The sequence below is a fragment of the Stegodyphus dumicola genome, chromosome 5 (genome assembly GCF_044657685.1).
Source record: "Stegodyphus dumicola isolate Sdum_Otavi_A_Nest chromosome 5, ASM4465768v1".
NCBI lineage: Eukaryota > Metazoa > Arthropoda > Arachnida > Araneae > Eresidae > Stegodyphus > Stegodyphus dumicola.
In genome coordinates, this window is record NC_140772.1 from 173,954,042 (window position 1) to 173,967,183 (window position 13,142).

Below are 13,142 nucleotides of genomic sequence, written 5' to 3' on the forward strand. Positions count from 1 at the left end.
ATCCAGCTAGTTGGAGAAAAATGGTTTTAGGTAATGAATTATTTTGCTTTTTTAATTCCCCTGATATGAAACTCAGCCAGATCAGGTTCATGAATTTAATTGTAAAATACGGGTATTGAGAAGCAACTGTCATTGGTGAAGGGCTTGGGCATATTGTAGATGACAGTAGGAATCTGCCCCATAGTTATCCCTATGGGACGGACGGATAGAGGACTAATGTCAATTTCAAAAATATGTCTCTGCAATAATATTTTATTAAATTAATTATGTGAGGTTTGTTTGGTGCATTATGAAAAATGAGCACTATTTATGAACAACTTAAGATACTTAACAGTAAATTATCATCACATACATCACAAAAAAGAAATGTATCTCTTTGAGTGTGCATATAGTGAGCTTGGATATATATATATATAAAAGTATATTTTATTTAGTATTATAATATATTATTCTTTTTCATATTTTTATGTTAAATGATAATTCTTAAATAGATAAGAATGAATGAATTTATAAAAACAATCATCTCAACCTTTATAATAAATGACACCTAAAGGTTTTCTCAAAATTTAATACAGTTATTCCCATACATGTTGATTTGGCATCCATAGTTGTTATGGCCAAACTATTATAATGCAAATAACAGAAGAAAAAAAAATACAAAATGCATTTTAAATGAGAACAGGCCACATCATGCCAAAATAATTTGTACTAAAATTCCAATCATAAGCCAAAATATACAAGTATAAAATAAAAAAATTAAAAAAATATTGTTCTGACATCAAATACAAAACTGCTTACTTTGCTTATAGTACTTAACATTTTATTCAGGGTTAAATTAAAACATCAAAATTCTCAACATTAGAGATACAGAAAATATATTAAAAAAATGTATATGATATAGTATACAATCTCAGCATGCACAATTTATCAATTAAATTTGACTTCCTTTATACGTATTTTTCAAATCATGAGAAACAGTTTTTGGCTGATTTTTGTGATAAACATTAGAAGATATTTTCCAAGAAGGGATGCTTTAAGGCAAACTGGCTTGCATTCATATTACACGTGGAAAAATCATGACGACGCTTATGCAGGCAGTCCATTCACCAGGATTCAAGCTATTAGTGTTCAGCTTCTCACCAGCTTGTCCACTGGCACACAACAGCCTCTTGTAATACATTATCTGCAGACATGAAATCCTGTATTTATATGAAAAGAAAAAGTTATACATTCAATATTAATTACAAAACCCATTTTCATACATGCCTACTGACAAATTATAAGTAATCCTCAACTCATGATGAGTATTGTTCCAATAGTTCCATCATAAGTTCATACTGATGTAACTCAGGGTCTTAATAAAATTATACCTTAGTATGTTTGATTATATTGTTATGAATAAGGCTTCTGTTTTACATGAAAATGGTTTAAGGAGGTATAAACTTATGTGACATTTATAAACAATTTATTTACATACATTCACATGAATTTTATAAAATTAATACATATACATCCCTTTCATTAGTTGATAAGAACAAAAATATATACAAAATTCTTTTAATTAAAATAATGGATAAGTAACTGCTACTTATTTGAAAGAATTATTGTAAAATACAACTTAGTGAAAAATTATTATTCAGGTATGATCAGAATCCTATAAAAACAATGCATGTATGCATAAGCTGTTTATATTTTTCTGTAAAATAAACATTTGATCTGGACAACTGCATACTTTTATTTCAAGATGCTTTTTTAGTTAGGACTACCTAATATACACTAATGTTTGTGAAAATCACAACCATGAAGGAATTATGCACTTTGAACCAAACTTACATGAAATGTAAAGTGAGTTAAGACATACAAATGATTAGAATTACAAAGGGATTATGCATGCATGAAACGAGAACTGGCAGTTGTAAAGGACTGTAAAGTTGTGCTGAAATCTGTTTATCATCCTCCGTCTGCAGTGAACATTTAATTTGTGCTCAGTATGCCTCGTCAACAGCAGAGGATGCCATACCAACAAGTTTGAACGAGGCAACATCGTCTGTATGCAAGAGGGTGGACTTTCATATCAAACAATCACAGCCCGCACGCAGCACAATGCCACAACAGTGATGCATGTTTGGAAGAAATGGACAGCGAGAACCAAACAAGGTGAAATCCTGGCAATGGGGCACACAACAGCACAGGACGACAAACACCTCATCTGCATGGCTGTGATGGATTGTAGAGCATCCTCTCGTATGTTAGTACAATATTGGAGCACGGTTACAAGTGTTCGTCGCTGTCTGCTGCAACATGAACTGCATGTAAGGGTTCCTCTACGCAGGATTGCCCTGTCGCTGAGTAACATATGCCTCTGACTTCATTGAGCACTGCAACTCAGTGCGTGGCGTGCTCTGTGGCAACAAGTTGCTTTCTCCAACAAATATTGCTATAATCTGGAGTATAATGATGACAGAGTATGCATTATTTGATGCATTCCAGGCACTATATTTTAGGGGAAAAATATGCCTGTGCACAAGCCTTCTTTAAGGTACAACAGGTTTTGCATCTTCCCCAGATATGTTGCTCAATCAGCATGCCTAGGATTTCATCGGTCAGCGACTCGCACGTACAGCTAGTGGGCCACACACTGAAACTGAACTTTCACATCAATTCAAAGACATTCCCCAGGATTACATTCAGAACCTATACGATTCAATGCCACGATGTGTACAGGCTCTCGCTCAGCATGACAGAAACCCAAAGTACTGATTTTCCAACTTTCGTTTTTTTTTTTTTTTTTTTTGTTTGTAAATGTGATCGTTTACTTGTATCACTATTGGTAATATGTGGAATAAATTTCATTCATTTCCGACAATTCCTTCATGGTGTTGCATTTTTCACAAACATTAGTGTGTCTACAGCATCCAGTGCCTGCTCAGCATCCTCTCGTATGTTACTGAAGATAAATGACTAACTGAAGACAATTTTTAATCTCTATTGAAATGCCCGTAATGATTCATTGCTAAGCACAGAATCTTAAATAACACTTGTCACTCCTAGCAATGCCTCATTCTGCCTCTAGTCCATCATCAGAAAACTCCATCAACCTGCTGTGGAGGAAGCTCCACATTTATAAAATCATTGCCATCATCTTCAAAGGCAGAATTACAGATGTTCTGGGAATCCCATATTATCTTTAAATTCTTTCAAAGCTTTTCTCAAGCCTTTTCTTGTACAATGCAATCATAAAATGCTTGTTAAAATTCTACTCAGTATCAACTGTAATCTCCAAATGCGGCTTTATGAATTTGTGTCCATCATCTATACAAATTACACTGACCAAAAAAAAAAAAAAAAAAAAGCATTATCTAATTTTTAAAATTACATTATCTTTCGGCTATGCCGAACTGGATGACGAAAGGGGCAATTCTCAGAACCCGCACATTTCCAGGAAACCCGTTATCGCTCAGATTGGGACCACGTGATCCTTCAGAAGCAGAACTTTCATCTGATTGGTTCATTTCTACCCCGGACAGAGTTTCAGCTGAAACATTTTTGGCGAGGTTTGAAGAAATATCACATAGCCGCTACATTGTTTCTGTAGCTAGGTGGGATTCTTTTTTTTCTAAGAATCCTCCCATTTAAACCAGTGATACCAAAAACTTGTTTCTCAGGAAAGTCCCGTCTAGCAGGGACTGTTGATAGAAGTAAATAACCGCTTTAATCAACACTCACTAATAATATAGTAAAATCACAATGACCAAAATTAGCCTCAATCCACTATGTCTAATCCGTTTTCAAAACACGTTTCACTTTTGTGATAAGAGGAGAGTGGAATGTGAAAATGAACATGAGCTCAGCATAAGAGCGTATAGGTAGTGATCACTTTAGGTTTTCTACAAATGACATTCAGTGGATGAGTTGAATGTTGCCTTTTTTTCCCTCTGAGATAGCTAGATGGTGTTACTAGGTGGCTTAAAGTACAGTCAAAAGTCTTTAATCTGGAATGATCTATAATCCGGACCTCAAAGCTACAAACTTTCTGCACATGCTTAAACGCATGCGCATATGCGTTTAATGTATAATGGACGGTATAAGCTAAGCTAAAATTATCTATTTCAGTTAATGTTGCAGATCGCGTTGTTCCTTATTCTTCTAATTGGATCCGGCTTATTATTTTTTGCAGACTGTTAGAGCAATTTTATAAAAAGTAAGCTTGAACTTTCGATTATGTCAAAAAGAGTTTCCGATTCTGGAGATATCAAAGGTTTTTACAAGCGAAAGCACGTTTTGATGTCCATGAAACAAAAAGTGGAATTGCTGCAAAAAATGGTTAAAGGCATGAAGAAAGTGACAGAGAGGTGATTTGTTTCTCTAACCATTCCGAAATCTGTTTATAATTTTCGCGCTGCTCTGCGGGAGAGGAGGGGGTACGTTGCAGCGCACAATGAACTGGAAGTTGATCTGTCAGCACTATCCTCATCTTCAGGGCAGATGTTTTCATTTTATTTGGCTTATAATTCCTCACTAAATGCAGTATTTCATCTCGATGTACTCCGTCTTTGATATGATTTAAATCAAATTCATCATTATAAATATCACGAATACACATAAAATAGTTTTCTGGTTGCAATTTTCTAATTTCAACTATGCGTAATGTATGCTTTACACATGCGCACGTTGAAAGAAAAGTTTATTAAAGTAAACAAATAAATATTAAACTTTTTTTTGTAAATTTTGATACCCTTTAGATTATAATTGCTCTTTATTTCATATTTTTAATTTTATAATTTCTGCATGCCATCTTAAAAGATTTAAACTGATGAGCTATAATACAAAAAAACCGATAATCCGAAATCGCCGAAGAGTCCAAATTAAAGACTTTTGACTGTTTATGATAACCAAATGAGCACCACAGCATTTAATGGGTTAATATATGACATAATTACACAGATTGGAATTTGCTAGCAAGTTTGTCCTTGAAACAGAAAAGAAAATTAAAAATCCTGCTCCAAAGGACATTCCAGCTGGCAACTTTATGAAATTTATATACTACTGTTACGAAATAATTTGATCCAGTTTTGTGAAATTAACAAAATATATGGCATTAATGAACTATACAATCATCTGATGCATATTTTAACTTTAAATGTCAAATCAGAATAGGGATTTTTTTTTTTTTTGGCACTGTGGCTGATTCTTACCTTTAGTCAAAGATGATTATTATGATGCATGTTGCTTTATCGAAGACCTGCCAATGATGGATTACTATATTTCCACCCCACTTTACAGTGCTGAAATTTATTAAAAATATTTCCCTCATTTTCCACTTTTTTCAATAAATTAATTAGAACGAGCTTTCCTATAGTTTAAAATGTGTTTGTTGATGTGGTAATCATTGTCTTACTTACAAAGACAAAATCCTATAAATACATACAAAGGTTACATTGAACCTTTCTTCTTGTAATTTTTTACCTTAATGCCAAATTAACACAAGAACTGTTGGGTTTTCATCCGCAGAGAACCCGTTGACGCTTCGGGAAAGAACCCGTTGGCGCAGTTGCATTTTTACTCGCCAAGCTGAGCTGAGCCGAGCCGAGCCGAGTTGTAAACGTGGTTTTTAGTGTATGTAAATTCAAGTTAGCAGACAATGGTAGTAAAAATTCACAGATAATAAGTATGTAGATGTAAAACTAACAGGTTAAACGTGATATACGAAAATAAATTTGTATTAAATTCAAGTTAGCACAGAAAACAATGTATTAAGCATAACGGGAAGTAGAAATTCATTTAAAAAATAAAAATTAGTATTGTTATACTTACGTTTACATTATACTTCTATGTATTTTCTCTAATTCATATAGAATACTAATATTTCTATTACAAGTGTCATTTTTCATTATTAAGTACTTGGCCTGTTGATTGATGTATTTCGGTAAGAGCCATGCCCATGTAATAAATTAATGAATGCATGACCTTTAATACATCCATTTTACATAGTTTTCAGTATTTTTTTTTTCAAGTTACTTGCACACAGCTTAAAACATTTTACGTTGCAACAAATACCTGTCCTTTTTCATAATATATTTCACAATACAAATAACCTTCAACAGTAATGAAATTTTCTTCAGTAGCATTGTTAAGTTAATAAAACTAGAACTTTATACATTTAAAAATTATTTTAGAATTTGGAAACCTCATGGTTCTGCGTGCTTACAGCTGTTAATAATTAAGAACATAACGTGAACAGCATGTTACAAATTAGCATTCACCCCTCCCGCCATATTTTCTTCCTTTGATCCCGAACTGACGAGCCGAGAACCGGCATCTTTCGACGAAAACTTCTTTAAGTATGCGAAAATATTTCTATCTATTCGTTGTTAAAAAATTCAGAAAAAATAACAATAAATAAGAGAAGAATAATATAAATCTCCAAATGCGAACAACGACAACCTTCGCACAAGCGAATAGGATGAATTAGCTAGGTTACCATGTTTGAACTATTATCGCCAAAGTTGGCGATGTTTACATTTACCGGGTTCTCTGCGGAAGTGCTTCCGAACTGTTGAAACACAGTGAAGCAAACACAAACTGACATTCATTCTATGATTTCAGCTGCATACTCAACTTCTTGCCTACGACTCTGCAGTTGTGCAATTCTAAGATGTTTCTTCAAGTAAAAAATTGGTCGATGTGTACATGGATACCGAGGATGTGTAATTCTTAAAAACGCACCAAGCAGTCTGTGATTTTTCATTGTTTTTCTTGAAGTCCTGTTCTAGATATTTTTGCATGTTTACAGAATTAATTCAAATTTGTAACCGGCGATATGATGAGTTAGCGATTTTTTTAAAACTCGCCAATCTGGACCGTAATATCTAGTTTTACCATATTGCTGTTGTGAAAAGACATGTTTGAAGATGAGTACAAGTTTAACAATTTAAAAATACTGTAATCCTAAAAACAAATCATATGGACCATGGCAGACAAAAAAAATAAGAAAGGCACTGCAAAAGCATATGGTTAGACATGGCCAGAATCTCATAAAAAATAGCACACATTAGCTTCTTGGCAAAACATACTTTGGCTCAACTTCGATGTTAATGTTTCTGGTTAAGCAGAAGCAACATTAAAACTGGTTTGCAGTAAATGCTGCCAAATGAATACATAACTGAAATATTTGCTGATATTAAGAAAAATATTAATTTGTTCAGCTAGACATTTAGCACCAATGCTCATCCAATAACAACAACAAAATTGTAAATTTGTTCACAGAATGTAATAAGAAATTTGTGTAAATAAGTACATAAGCAACAACAACAACAAAAGGCACATCAATATGACTGCCACACCATACAATTACGTTTGAATAAGAAAACAGAGTTATGCGCACAGCATTGAAAGAATACCTTTGAAGTACACCATATTCATTTCTTATCCTGAATCGAGCAGAACCATGTAATTATTTAATCTGCAACTACATTTTGAAATTTAATAATACACACAAATTATATACATTTAATACACATTTTGTACCGAAATTAAATAATTACAAATATAGTTTTTACTAACCTATACATGCAGAAATTCAGGGAAAAAAGATCGCATTTACCAGTTTGCTTTAAAAAAATGAATTAACATAAATAATTACAAATGAAAACCTATTCATTTAAGCAAATAATGGATTATAAATTTTAATTTTACCTTACAATCAAGAATGAGAATAGCCACATCACACTGCATACAGGCAAGAGTACATTAACTGGGCTGAATAACAAAACAACCATCACAGCAAAAGCTACTGCTTCTTGCTGCAATTTTTAATTTCGCTACAAATAACAGAATAATACTAGAATTGCTTACAATAAGTGTACATAGAATGTTAGGCTTTTGGTATTAATATTACACTCTCTAGCTCGGCTGAAGTTAATATGTTAATGTTTCTGGCTAAGCATGTTCAACTAGATGCATTATTAAAGCTGATTTCCAATAACGTCTGGAAAGTTGAGCGCAGATAACCAAAATATTTGCTCAGCCAGATATTTAACATTACTATTAATACGATATCAAAGAGAACATGAAAAAATGAGTATATTTGTTCAAAAGAACACAGAAATACAAGAATATATTACATTTCGCAGTATTTAAAGAAAAATGGGTGAATAAGTACATAAACGACACGAATTTTTTTCTTCCTTTTAACTGCACACACAAACCAATAAACTATATACAATTCATAAATAATTTTGTATTCAAAGTTAATTAAATATTTACAAAATCAAAAATAATTCTTACCTATACATTCAGCAGAAAACGAATTATGCCTATAATTGCGGTCTGTGCAAGAAAAAAAATAATGATTAAAATTAATCAAAAAGACAATTAAATTTAAAAAATACTATTCATTTAAGTGGAAAAAGCATTAGAATTTTAATTTATTTGAATTTCAACTTAAAATTTGGAACAATAGATAACACTTGTATACTCACCACTACACCATCCCACCACGTTCGAGAACAAAATGGCGCTCGATTCGCATGGCACATTGGAGGCATGTTCATGCGCAGATGGTCTCTGCGCAACCAGTCGTACGTTTAGCATTTTTACCATGTTTGAGCTAGCCGTCCGACTTCGTACGGGTAGACACTTCCCAAAGCCATCAGCTAGTCGTCATCGATGGGGAAAGGACAGTCTGGGCCATCCGAAAAAGCGGCTACCTTCTTCGAATTCCTCGGATTTCAAATGGAATGGATATCTCCGTTTCGAAGACGAATGTTGTTATTGGTAATTACCAAGAATTATTCGTATTGGAATAAAAAAATTGCCCTTTGAGACTTTATTTTGGCCAACCTGTTTTTCCTAATCAAAGATTTATTTATAAATTGTTAATAGCGTTCAGAGGAAATTTTGGAGGAAACCTCGCTAATTGCTTCTTCAATGAAGTGCGAGATAGAGCTGGAGCAAACCGCATGTATTCGTTACTGAGTAACGGGTACATCGGTTGACTCGAAGTACCGATTCGGTACTCACAAATTCATTTCGTTACTCGCATCTGTCGTACGATGCGGTTTGTTCGAGTACGAATGATGCGGTTTTTATGCGAATACGAATGATACGGTTGCGTCACAATGCGCTCATATTTTTCATAGATAATTTTGAATTTTTTTGGGCATCGGGCAAACTCTTGTTTACATTATGTGTTTTAGTTGAAATACTATTTAGTTGTTGATATTTAAGAAAATGAACAATTTTGATAGCGTGAAGCGTTATTTTGTATTTGCTTTTTACTATTGCTATTTATGTTTGTAATTTGAAAATTTAGATGATTCATCTTTTTTTTTTTTTTTTTCCCCTTGAGCGTGCCATAGTCAGATTTTATTGATTTGAAATATTTATATACTGCACTTAGGTATTGTTTATATAAGAATATGTAGGTTAATATAGGTTCTTTACTTCCTTGTATCAAATAAAATGGTAGTAATTATTGTAATCGAGAAACTTTTGGGTATGATATTTTAACGGAAATATCCGTTTTTGACGATTACGGAATCCATGTGAATTATTTTTTGGGCTGACGCCTGTACGTACGAACACAATGAAAGACTCTCTCTCTCTCTCTTTTTTTTTTTTTTTTTTTTCAAAAAAACTTATTGTTAAATGTAATCCCATTTACTCTAAGCTGATACTTATGACTAATGATTATGACTTTAAGTTGATACTTGAAAGGGATTTTTTTCGTGATGTGTAAGTACGTATATATGCATTTTGCATAACTCAAAAACGGTTAGTTATAGAACGTTGAAATTTTGTATATGGGTCCGTGATAACATCTAGATGTGCATCTCCCTTTTTATTGCAATCGGTAATACTACCAAGATGAATAAATAAATAAATAAATAAAAATAAATAAAATAACTATTACAATAATAAAATAATTAGCAACTAGAATATTAAATGATTATTATTATAATTCAATAAAAATTTAAAGACAAATGAAAATTTAATTAATGAATAACTAAGTAATGAAATAAAATACCAAACATCGTCTTGTTTGGGGGCTGTGGCTAAAATTGCAATTTAAGAACTAAGCCGAACATAAGCTAAATTTAGGCTTTTGATGACCAAATAATATACTGTTTCCCAGAGTACAGATAGAAATTTGGTTATGTAGCCCATTCTTCTAAAACGACGTTTCGTAGCTGCCTTCCATCACCAATTCCTTTTTTTTTTTTTTTTTTTTTTTTCCGGTTTCGGTTTATTCGGTTACAGCAAAGCACACTACGGCTATTGCCTACGGGGAGGGAGGCCTTCGTGTAGGATTTTTTAAAGGAAACTGATATGCAAGTTACACACGGGAATAACAAAGAAAACGCCCGTGCAGCTAGCCGTTAGCCGGGAATTGAACCCCGGACCGAGCTATTAGTGCTCAGCGACTTTACCGCTCGAGCTCTGGTGGGCTCTTTTTTTCTTTTCATTCGCTGTTTGAAAAACGGGTGTTCACGATAAAGTAAGCACCTGTTTACTTGAATTAAAATGGGTTAGACGATGTGACTCTTCCTACTTTAATCTCACTTAGCTTTTGATTTCTAATATTGATTCAATGTTTTCTGTAGACAAAGTATTCTGATTAGAATAATAGATTTCAAACATGTTCAAAAGGTGTGTATCTGAATATAATTAGGTTTTTATAACATAGGGCCCATTTTATTAGTTTCACATAGTTCTAAAGCAATTGAACCACAGCATCGTTGTTTTGAAAGAAAGTAAAAATGTGAGAAATGTATAATGAACATTAATATACAAGCTTTATAACTTTATTAAAAGTAGTCAGCCTTTTAAAACGTGACCGTCTATGCTTTTAGAGGATTTTTGGAGCTCTGTGCATTTGCTCTGGCATCTTAAAAAGTGATGTTCAGTATCAACGTATGTTTATATTCTCAAAAATACAGGTTTCTTTCAGAAAGCGACCTCTTAGAAGTCGTCAATAAATGATTCAGTATAAATATTTTCTAATAGACCATAGAATAAATTTATTTTAACGTCAATTTAAAAATGGCTGCTTGTACTAAGAGTTAAGAGCAATAAGACTCTAATTTTTCTTTCGCAATTAGCTATCATGCCAGCTGAATTGTTTTCTGCATAACCTTTGTGTATAATTGAAATATTTAGCTATGCATTCAACAAATATACAACAAATGTAAGACAAATCATTAAAAAAATTAAAATTTGGAACATTAATGATAATTTTTTTGTTATACATAAAATATTATTAATGAATCATGAATTTATATCATATTATATATAAATCAAAATTTAAACTCCTATTCATTTATAATAAATTGAAGAAAAGCTATAAAGTGAATTAATTTTTAAAAACAAAACGAAAATTTAAAAAAAAATTTGTCATATACCTAGAATCTAAAAATGACGAATACTGAATTTTACGACTCAGGTGTGTATGGGTGCATTTAATTATGGCAAGGCACACTATAGCTATCTGCCTAAGCGGGGATGCCTTCGTGGAGGACTTTCTAAGGGAAACTGGCTCGTATACACGTTACACATGGGGAAAACCACGAAAACACCCATGTAGTCGGACCGTTCGCGGGATTCGAGCCTCGGACCGAACTAACAGTGTTCAGCGACTTTACCGCTCGGCCGCTGGTGGGCCGTTTTACGACTCATATAATAATAAATGCATGTTCATATTGTAACAGAAATTTTGTTAGAAGTCTAGCATATGTATAGTTTTTTGTGATCTTTTAAAACTGTCGTAACATGATGCATATTTATCATTATCGTGAACCAAAACAGTATGCTTTACATCCTTACAAATATACGTGATAGATTTTGATATTTATTTCTGCATATACTTACGTTTCCCAAAGACACGAAAGCAAGTCAAGCAGATTTTTGTTGTATTAAGCAGACTTAAGTTCTCTGTTAGCTAGTGTAACATAATTTCGGATGTTAGTGTAACATAATTTCGGACTCTATGAGCCTTCCAGAATTATTAGCAAAATAGTGGAAACGTCTTTACAAAGTGTTTATATAAGCAAACAACAGATGTACACTGAGCAGTGATCAACTGATACATTTTTTAAATGATTTGGTTTAGTTGATTATGACAAAACACACTGGGGCTATGTGCCTAAAAGGAAAAATGCCTTCGTAGAGCACTTTCTTAGGAAAGCTGGGTCGTATGGTACGTGGTAAGCTGGTACGGGAAAAAAAACCCACGAAACGCTTATGAAGCCAACCCGTTTGCCTGAGATCGAACTCAATACGAATCCCAAATAGATGAGAACCAATGAAAATAAATGAGATCGAACCAATACTTTCAGTATTTGTATTTGGGAAAGTTTTATGGTCATTATGAAAAAGTGAAAATTTGATATGGATTCCGCATGACTTCCTTCTACGACTATTTAAATTATGCTTATTTTTTCTGCACTTCATTTAAACTTATTTCCTCGAATTATTCTAACTCAATTAAGCGATACTCAAAGGCAAGTTACAAATGGCATCAAACATTGCAAATTTTGAAACTAAATTTCCTGGTCAATCTTTGTCCTACGGGACTCAAACTTCTTGTATTTTTCTTTTTCATAACGAGTATAAAGGTTTTCCAAATATAAATATAGAAACCAGAAGACGACATTAAAAGTTAAATTTCATAATTTGCCCAAAACTAATTCTTTTTTAAATTTGACATTGACAAAATATGAATATTTTCGTCATTTAAAATACTTCTGTATTTTTGTTGCACCGTATTTAAACTTGCTTCCTCGAGTTATTGACATTAAATTACATTAATTCCATTATCTATCGGAAAATAATTATAGCAAATCATCTATTTACGACATCTCTAAGAGGTCACCTTTTAAGAGATCTCTATTTTTGGGAACATAAACAAACATTGGTAGTGAACATCATCTTTTTAAGACCACCACATGTAAAATCCTCTAAAAGCATGAATGGTTGCATTTAATAAGGACCCATTACTTTTAATAAGGAATGTAACATTAATCTTAATTATACATGTTTTTGATGTGTGTGCCAAAATAGTGATAACGTACTTCTGTTGCTTTAGAAATGTGTGAAATTAAAAAAATGGATACTATACAACAAAAATGTTATTATATTCAGAT

General features: G+C 32.7%; 1 long non-coding RNA gene across 1 annotated transcript; it reads right to left on the reverse strand.

The window, feature by feature from the left end:
* Window positions 1–552: 552 nt before the first annotated feature.
* LOC146997341 (uncharacterized) lies at window positions 553–8,443 on the reverse strand. Its single transcript, XR_015041344.1, has 2 exons — window positions 8,287–8,443; window positions 553–1,199 (listed from the first exon to the last, which is right to left on the reverse strand). It is a non-coding gene; the product is annotated as an uncharacterized LOC146997341 (long non-coding RNA).
* Window positions 8,444–13,142: the final 4,699 nt, after the last annotated feature.